General features: G+C 31.5%; 1 long non-coding RNA gene across 1 annotated transcript; it reads left to right on the top strand.

Annotated features, from left to right (window-relative positions):
* The first annotated feature begins 5,915 nt into the window (after positions 1–5,915).
* LOC143069292 (uncharacterized) lies at positions 5,916–8,320 on the top strand. The gene is made up of 2 exons (XR_012976353.1): positions 5,916–6,141; positions 6,596–8,320. It is a non-coding gene; the product is annotated as an uncharacterized LOC143069292 (long non-coding RNA).
* The last annotated feature ends 536 nt before the right edge of the window (positions 8,321–8,856 follow it).

Raw genomic sequence — 8,856 nt, forward strand, 5'->3', positions numbered from 1 at the left:
TTCCAAAAGTAGAACAGATAAAGTAATATTCATATTTGAACTAAATGTATACATATATATGGAATTAACTAGCACATTTTAAATTTTGTATTAACACCAAAGTTTATTCTTTGATTTCAAGACATAAAATTTTAAAAACTTTAAAATAGAAAAAGAACCTAAATCATTTTTGATTGTCTTATAGTTTTAGAGGGGCAAGGACTTTTTTTTATAGATTTTTATAGATGGGCAAGGACTTTTTTTCAGAATTTAAAAGGATGGGCGTTAGCTTTTTAAATGAAACAATATTAAGAATGCACCGGCCCATCCATCTGGTAAATATTGAACGGTCCCTAATGATGTTCTTGTCCCAGGCGTATTGGTTACAACTTTTTGAGACTTTTGACCTTAGTGCTTTTCAACTTTGTACTTGTTTTGGCTTTCAAACTTAGCGTCACTGGTAAGTCTTGTGTGGACGTAACGCACGTTAGGCGTATTAAAATTTTAACCTGGTACCTTTTGTTGGCTATTATTCATTTGTTTCTCTGTCCTATATTTTCTCCAATTTATTTGTAATGTAGTCTTGTCATGTAATGTTGTCATTTTAATGTTATATTTAACATCTCCATTAAAGTGGGAGGTTTGGCATGCCACAAACCAGGTTCAACCCACCATTTTTATTTTAAAATGCCCTGTACCAAGTCAAGGAAATTGCCATTGTTATATTATAGTTCGTTTCTGTGTGTGTTACATTTTAATGTTGTGTTTCTGTTGTGTCGTAGTTTTCTTATATTTGATGCGTTTCCCTCAGTTTTAGTTTGTAACCCGGATTTGTTTTTTTTTTTTCTCTATCGATTTATGAATTTCGAACAGCGGTATACTACTGATGCCTTTATTTGCTATTAACTATCAATTTCAAGTTTCTTCTCCAATGCGATCACTGCTATATTATATAGCGAAATAGCGGGCATTTAGAGCTTGGTTTAAAGTATGTAAACTGTTGTAGGAAAGTTTTTGTAAAAGATTTTATGTCTGGAGAATTTCAGAAAAGGTATAAAAAAAATCATAGGTACTTGGAGATAGGACACTTTTTTAAGCCCTCTCCCTTTTTCAAAAGCCCGTAATATTTTGGTTTTCTATTAATTCTATTATTTTCGCGTTTCTGTATACTATGAACATACGTATACTATAAATAAAGTGTATTTGCTATTAATTATCAAATTCAAGTTTCTTCTCCAAGGCGATCACTGCTATATTATATTAATGAATAGTCTCTATTAACGCGAAAATTATTGTCCTGTCCCCAAGTACTCGGCTTACTTCGATTCTTCCAACTAGGGTTAAAAGATCGGTGTGTCTGCGCATGTGCGCAATATTTCCAAATCGAAGTAAAAACTCTTTCATCGAGTTAACTATCATAAGGGAAGTGAAAAAAATAGTATCTAATGACTGAGCATTCAAATTAAAAAAAAAAAACATTATGTTTCAGAAAGAAAAGTCCTGATCCTGTGTGCTGTAGAGAAAAAAAGTTGTTAGTGAAAAAAAAATCGTTCTGAGAAAAAAAAATCTGTTTTATTTATAAACATCCCCGACAGCTGATACACACATGAACACTTTTTGTTTATTAAAGAAAACAGGCAAAAATAAAATTCTCATTGTAAGGTTTAAGTGACTTATCCTTTTTCAGATCACTGTGGAGTTTGGTAAATTTGCTTCACTTTCGTTTTTTATACTAAATCTACATTGTTGTTTAATTCGACACCCTTACACCAATCATTATGTCCAACAATACGTACAATACTGTTACTGTGAGTGTTTGATTGGGTTGTTGTCGCTTTCTCATTTTCCATATTTCCATTTCAAATTTATAGTAGGCACGTCTCGGTGTTCAACTAAAATCTTCTTTAATTTTTTACTGCCATTTTTTTTGTGGTAAAAATGGCCATCAAAAATATTGCGACTCATTTTTTCTCTCACTTTGTTTGTCACATACTTTATTTTAAACATTGTGCAAATAATTTTGGCTTCTTAACGTTACAGTGACCAAATATAAAGTAATGTGGAGGATGGAGGAAAATATTAAAATTAACATGAAATATTCAATGCAATATGAAATTGCAAATATAAATGAGGAAGGTGTCAAAAAGACAACAACCCGATCAAGGAGCGAAAAACAAGAGTTTTCAACAAAGCGAGAAAATCCCGCACAAAAAGGCGTGCTTAAGCTGACCCCGTAACAAAAATGAATACTAGTTCAGTGATAAAAGACGCCATACTCAACTGCAAAACATAAAAATGAACTAAAATTTAAAAAAAAACAGACAAGACTAACAAAGGGCAGAGGGTCCTGACTTGGGACATACGCAAAAAAACATATGTCTACTTGAACTTCCTCTCACTCTGTTCTTCATTTAAAAGCATACTTGCCTCCTTCCTTGTCTTGTTTTCAATCTCACTTAAAATTTGGAATTTTTCTTGGCGTTTGGTATTTTTGTTATTTTACTTGTTTCTCAAATATAAGTATATGTAGAGAAGAACTCACTAGCATAACGAAACAAACAAGTAAGGTTTTTTCTTATTTCAGGTTTTGATTGGAGTTCATTCATTTCAAGGCTTTATATTTTGTTTCTTACTGCTCTGTTGTTTTATACATCTGTCGCTTTGTTTTTGAATTGGTTCTCTAAATCTCGAACTTTAATTTTCTTCTAAAGTTAGTTCAGTATCTTTTTTAATATCATTATCAGAATATCAGTGTTTAGTATCAACGATAATTTGGGAGAAAAAAATCCAAGATATATATAAATACACTAACATTATATGAAGCTAATGTTTGAATTACCAGTCGTTGTTTTAAAAAAAAATAAAAGCCATAGCTTTAACATGGATCACGACAAGCACACCAAATGAATCGCAATGGTAAATCTTAATTTTGATATAACTGCATTTGCTCAAAATAGATGCAGAATACCAGGAGCCGATATTTTTATACTGTACAAATATGGTATACACAAAATTTAGTTATCTTCTATCTGTACAAGAATAAGGTGATTGTAGGAATATTGGTACATTTTTATAGACATTATGACTAGCCTTAGAACAGGCAATTGATTTGAAAAAAGACAATCCAAAACAAAAACAAAATGGTCTTGCTTATAAAGATATATTTGAACATCATTTTAATCTTATAGTAAATAAGTTCGACACAATTAAAATAATCCTCTTGAACACTGAAGATATACATTCCTTTTAAGTAACTATACAAACAAACAAATGTTTGATTAATTCTGATTTTTAGATAAAACACAAAAATCCATTTAAAAACAATAATATATTAAACTATGTCACTTAAAAACAAACAGTTTGTCAAAACGTACGGTACTCTCTTGTAGTAAAGACGAATATTGGTCTGATATTCTACTTCAAAACAAATCTGCCAGAAAAATATTGATAAATCTATGTGTGCAAAGTGTTTTTTGGTAATTTTCAAATCAAAGAAGAACTCGCTCGTTCTTTGATTAATTGCATTGTAATTAAGCCATTTCCCTGAAAAGATTAATAATGCACTCAAAGAAAGATTATAACACAGCTTGAAACAGTTCCACGTGCATGTGTACAACAAGTGTTTATGAAATATCCTTGCATGTGTCCGTGTCGTTTGTTTATGTGTTACATATTTGTTTATCATTCATTTTTTATTCATAAATTATACCGTTAGTTTTCTCGTTTGAATTGTTTTACATTGTCATTTCGGGACATTTTATAACTGACTATGCGGTAGCGGCTTTTCTCATTGTTGAAGGCAGTACGATGATCTATAGTTGTTAATTTCCGTGTTATTTATCTCTTGTGGAGAATTTGCAAAAAAACTCCAAAATGTCTGGAGAGTCAAAAGATACAATATATGTGATCTAAATGCCAAAAGGGATTAAACAAAACCCTATCCCGTCACTGTCAATCGAGTTATTTTCCATTCGACAATGTTGGTCTCTAGTGGAGAGTTGGCAATCATACCACGTCTTCTTTCTTTTATATTAAACCAAAATGTCTGAAATGTCAAAAGATACAATATTTGCGATCTAAATGCCAAACGGGATTAAACAATATTCGTTAAGTTTTTACACAAAGATAGTATGAATGACCCTTATCCGTTTGATATTCATTGTATAAAGAAAGGCAATCAAAATTTGTTTCCGTTCTCAGATTTGCCTCAACTAAACTATACACAGACTTCTTATTACCACAAAACACAACACAACGACCAATCCGGATTTTGGTGTGGCGTGACGTTAATATCACTTTTCAAATGAAAAATTGCTGAATTTTTCATTCCCGTTCTCTCACTAAAGTTTGCCTCTATCAAATATTATGAAAAATATAAATATACACAATACTTATTACCACAAAAACATATCAAGTTCGAATTTGTGTGGCGTCAATTTACCCGTACTTTAGTAATTTCTCTTTAAACTTTGTATGCAAGCGGGTGTATGGACAAATGTTCCATTTATTTGAATATCGGATGATATTAAGAGTAAAATCCATCGCTTCCTGTTGCGTATAAACGTATATCGATAAAACCGAAATGTTATTTTGGGCAATATACATTGATGAAGGTAAATCCAGAAAAGCGCTTCGGACGCATTGAAATTATCCAGCGTGTTGTTTTCATTTTTACAATCAATTGGTCGATACCTCTGCTGATGGACTATAAGTTCCCGAATATATCATCAGCTCAGTAGTCAATGACTTTAAATGAATTTGGCTCTCAATTTTAGGTATTTTTGTCATATAGCTCTTCAACGCTTTTGGTACTTATACATCCTCGGATTTCAAATGTTTGACTTTGAGCGTTCCTGATGAAGGTAAATCCAGAAAAGCGGTTCGGACGAATTGAAATTATCATACGTGTGGTTTTCAATTTTTTACTATCACAGTTAGTGCAATTTTGAAACATAGATACATTCTAAAGATACTCCCATCTTTGGTTTCAAAGAGATTGGACTTGACTTCTAGAATCTGTGTTGATGGAATAAAAGCTCTCTATATAAAAATCATAGTTAGTGCCATTTTGGAAAATAGTAATAGTTCTATAGATAGTTCCACAATTGCCTTAAGAAAGATTGGACTTGGCTTCTCGAATCTGTGTTGATGCGATAAAAGCCAGCTATATCGAATGCAGACTTCAGTTAGTTAAATAGTTCTTGGGTATGTAAAAAACAATGATTAAAATCTATATTTTCATGAATCAGGGAAATTTCGATATATGAATATTGTAATAGGCCGTAGTTTGAAGATCCGTCGTTTCTTTAGTGCGAATATACATAAATAATGTTTGGTATTCAAATCAATTTGCGTTAGTTGATCAAATTTCTTTAAAACTATAGAAGACGAAAGGAAAATTAAATTACTGATGTTTAGGTCTGAAAGTTAAGAAAGCTGCGTTTGACCCATACTGTATTAATAACTGTGGAATATCAATTAACGTTTTAACTTCACAAATTTAATTAGTTTCGTTTTTGTTTTCATTGTTCCATGTTTGAACCTTTAAATAATTAAATGTTATTGTTACTTCTAATATTTCCGATCATTACACGTCAGTGGGTAATTGTGCAGACATGTAAACTAAGCTTTATACTGACAAAGTTCACATAATTGGAAGGACGTCAAACCTCGAAATGCAAATCACCGAATGTTCAAAAGGTTAGGAAGAAATGTATATGTTTTATCGGAAACATTTACAAAAGTGTTGTTAGTTTAAAGATTTTCTGACATTTTGGATGACCATTTAAAGTGATTTAAAAGAAATTGTGATAGCTTATAAAAATCTATCGTGAATGGTATCTTAGGCTCTTGTCGCACCACAAAAAGTACTTTAAACATATCAGTAATGGATTTTTCACTATGTTGAACGACCTTTTCAGACGACAGGTAATTATTTTAACATAAACACCGCCCGTCATGTGTATTGGGTATAGCTAATCCGATCACAAATACACCTAAATAGATCCATGAATATTTAAACATCAACAATGCACTGATTTCATATGTTAGTGATTAATTTGAACAGTAGGTTGAGGCGTGTCGGTCTATAGATATTGGTTTGCTCCTTCATCTTCCATCAGTTGGAAAGGTATTTTACGAGCAGACGGTTGAAAATGGAAGGTAAGCACCTAATTAATAATTATAAAGATTTTCGGTCCATTTGAAAGAACGGTGTGATTATTTTTGGCTATTTAAAATTTAATTGGATGTGTATTGAACAACATTTTTCAATTTAAAATGTTTATAGAAATGAGTTCGTTTGGATTTTGGGAAGATATTTTCGTAGATTTTTGTAGATGTTTTTCATCACATACAGAGTTCAATGGAATTTAAATTGATGTAGCTTGTAAAAAGAACAATTTGAACCATACATGATTATCTAAATCGATTTTTCATGTTATATTTATTCCGTATTAGGTCTTTATTGGAACGATAATGTGTCCATATTCAATAGCATTTTATGTCCTTAAAGAACACATTGAATCTGTCGCTTTTATCAGTTTTAAATGTAAAATTCACAACAGCTTGAATAACAAAATATCTCCATAAATTGATTTAAAAAATATTCTTTCAGATTTAAGACAACTAATCATTGGTCTGTTTTAATGCAGAGAGGAAAAAAGAATTGTGATTCCAATGTAGAAAGGAGCCATGAGAAGAGATAATATGATAGGGAGTGTCAAAACCATTCGATTAATGGATACACTACCGAAAACTACGAAACAGCATTCCAGTAAGCATATAACGGGGACAACATCAAAACCTAAACAGAAAGACAATGGAGCTGTGAGTCGTCATAGACGATATAGTGTTGATATCGTGAGCTCAAAGCCGATTGTAAGTCACAACAATAAAAATGGTCATGAAGGTGCAAGTGACAGACGATTCACGCAGAGACGATTTTCTCTGTGTACTACTAAACTTGAAAGTGACAAGTCAAAGGAAAATAATATTTCAAATAAACAATCCGAAGTGAGATCAATATTGAAATCTGGAATGAGTTCAGTGTGTAGTTCTTCTGTTCATTCATCAGAAACGGAATCATCAATATCCGAAGAGAAACAATCATCTGATGTAAAGTGTTCATATAGATTACCGAAAAGTACAGGCACAGAAAAATTAAGGAAGTGTGTATCATTCAGGGAAGATGAGTTTAATGGTGAAAGTAGAACACGACGCTTTTCCTCACCTGCTATGGATTTGTCTGCAAATTTCTTGTTATCCCCATCACCAGTTTAAGAGATATTGCTTAAATGCAAGTTCTATTATGTTTTTAAAGATTCGAATATTTGATCATATATTACTACCCTACTTTTTATAACATTTTTTACAAATACCGTTGAAAGTTCCTTATACGATTACAATTTAACACGTGTCATTGTATTTTTTCGACTGTTTGTCGTAAGTTATATATTTAGTTCTATTTGATGTGGTTAATAACAGACAATATAAACTCATTTAGACTTTCCTTTAGTACGATAAACCACGGACTTTCTATACTAACTAGTATAGAGAGTCCCTGGATAAAATAAATTTCAAAAGTCCATTCGGGAGATTTACAAGGGTGTGTTACCAGGTAATAATTTTGCCGATCGTCACTGACGGTAGTTCGTTTCGAAATTTTCAATGCAAAATTGACAAAGAAAAAGATGTTTAGAGTCATAGTAACTATTATCCATATGAATCAAATATACTAAGCTGGGACAAGATACGTATGAAAAGGAGAGAAAGGAAATGGAACATATTTACTTTTAAGAATCAGCATCAGTATCAAACCATTAAATTTAGTATACAGTTGATTTCAATATTCACCATTTTGATTTAAAAAAAAAGATAAGACAAAACACCGAACAATGTCGATTATTTTCTTCGGTAGTTCTACAAATGGATTAACCCATTTTGATCCTGTTACATATTTTTCGTGTATTAAAGTTGAAAACATACATTTTAAATATTAATGATAAGTTTATGTTCATTGCGAATCATTTTCTGAAAAATGCTACTGTGTTTTGTGTAATCGAGTTGGTGCCTTTATGATTTTAATGACTGTGTCAATGATGTTTACTTATACTATCAGAGAAGTTTATTCATACTATTAGAGAAATGAAAATAATGTTGTAAATGTGAACATGAAGCAAGCGTGTGAGCTGTGTGATGTATGATTTAATGAAAATATGTGTGAAAAGTCTGCATGTTCAACTCAATTATCTGAGCTGGTTCATTATTTTGTCCGACATGCCAATTTTGTTTATTTTGTATAGTATATTAAAGTGCTAACTATGTTAGATGTGTAACTTGTTATCAGTCGTTACGTTGAGGAAAAAAAATCAAGAACCGAATATCAATTTGTGCGCAAGTATAAAGTCTCCATTTTTTGCTGAACCCAGTATACATTTTCGTTTAGGGGCCGGCTATTACCTGTCTCGGAATGCTGGATTTTCTTGCTGTGTTGAAGACTCATTCCCCGTTTCCATCTCAAAACTTATTTGGGTTTCCTTTTGACTATCTGTACGTTGTTTTTATACACCATTGTACAGAGACACAAAATATTTCTTTTATTTAGATTACAAACTAAATGAATGTGTAAATATTCAAATAAATACCAAAGAGGAGATAAGAATTTACAACATAAAAAACAACATATCTTGAAAAAAAGAAGAAAAAATATAATGTAGTCATTTACATGATCATGTCTTCATGCATAATTTATGAAATTGATGTTGTGAAAAATCCGATGATATTAAATTTTGAAATGAATGTTATTACCGGTGACCTCAACATTGTCAATACCACTTCCCTACGAAATGTGTTATCCAAAGGTCCGAAATATCGTGG

The sequence above is a fragment of the Mytilus galloprovincialis genome, chromosome 3 (assembly GCF_965363235.1).
Source record: "Mytilus galloprovincialis chromosome 3, xbMytGall1.hap1.1, whole genome shotgun sequence".
Classification (NCBI taxonomy): domain Eukaryota; kingdom Metazoa; phylum Mollusca; class Bivalvia; order Mytilida; family Mytilidae; genus Mytilus; species Mytilus galloprovincialis.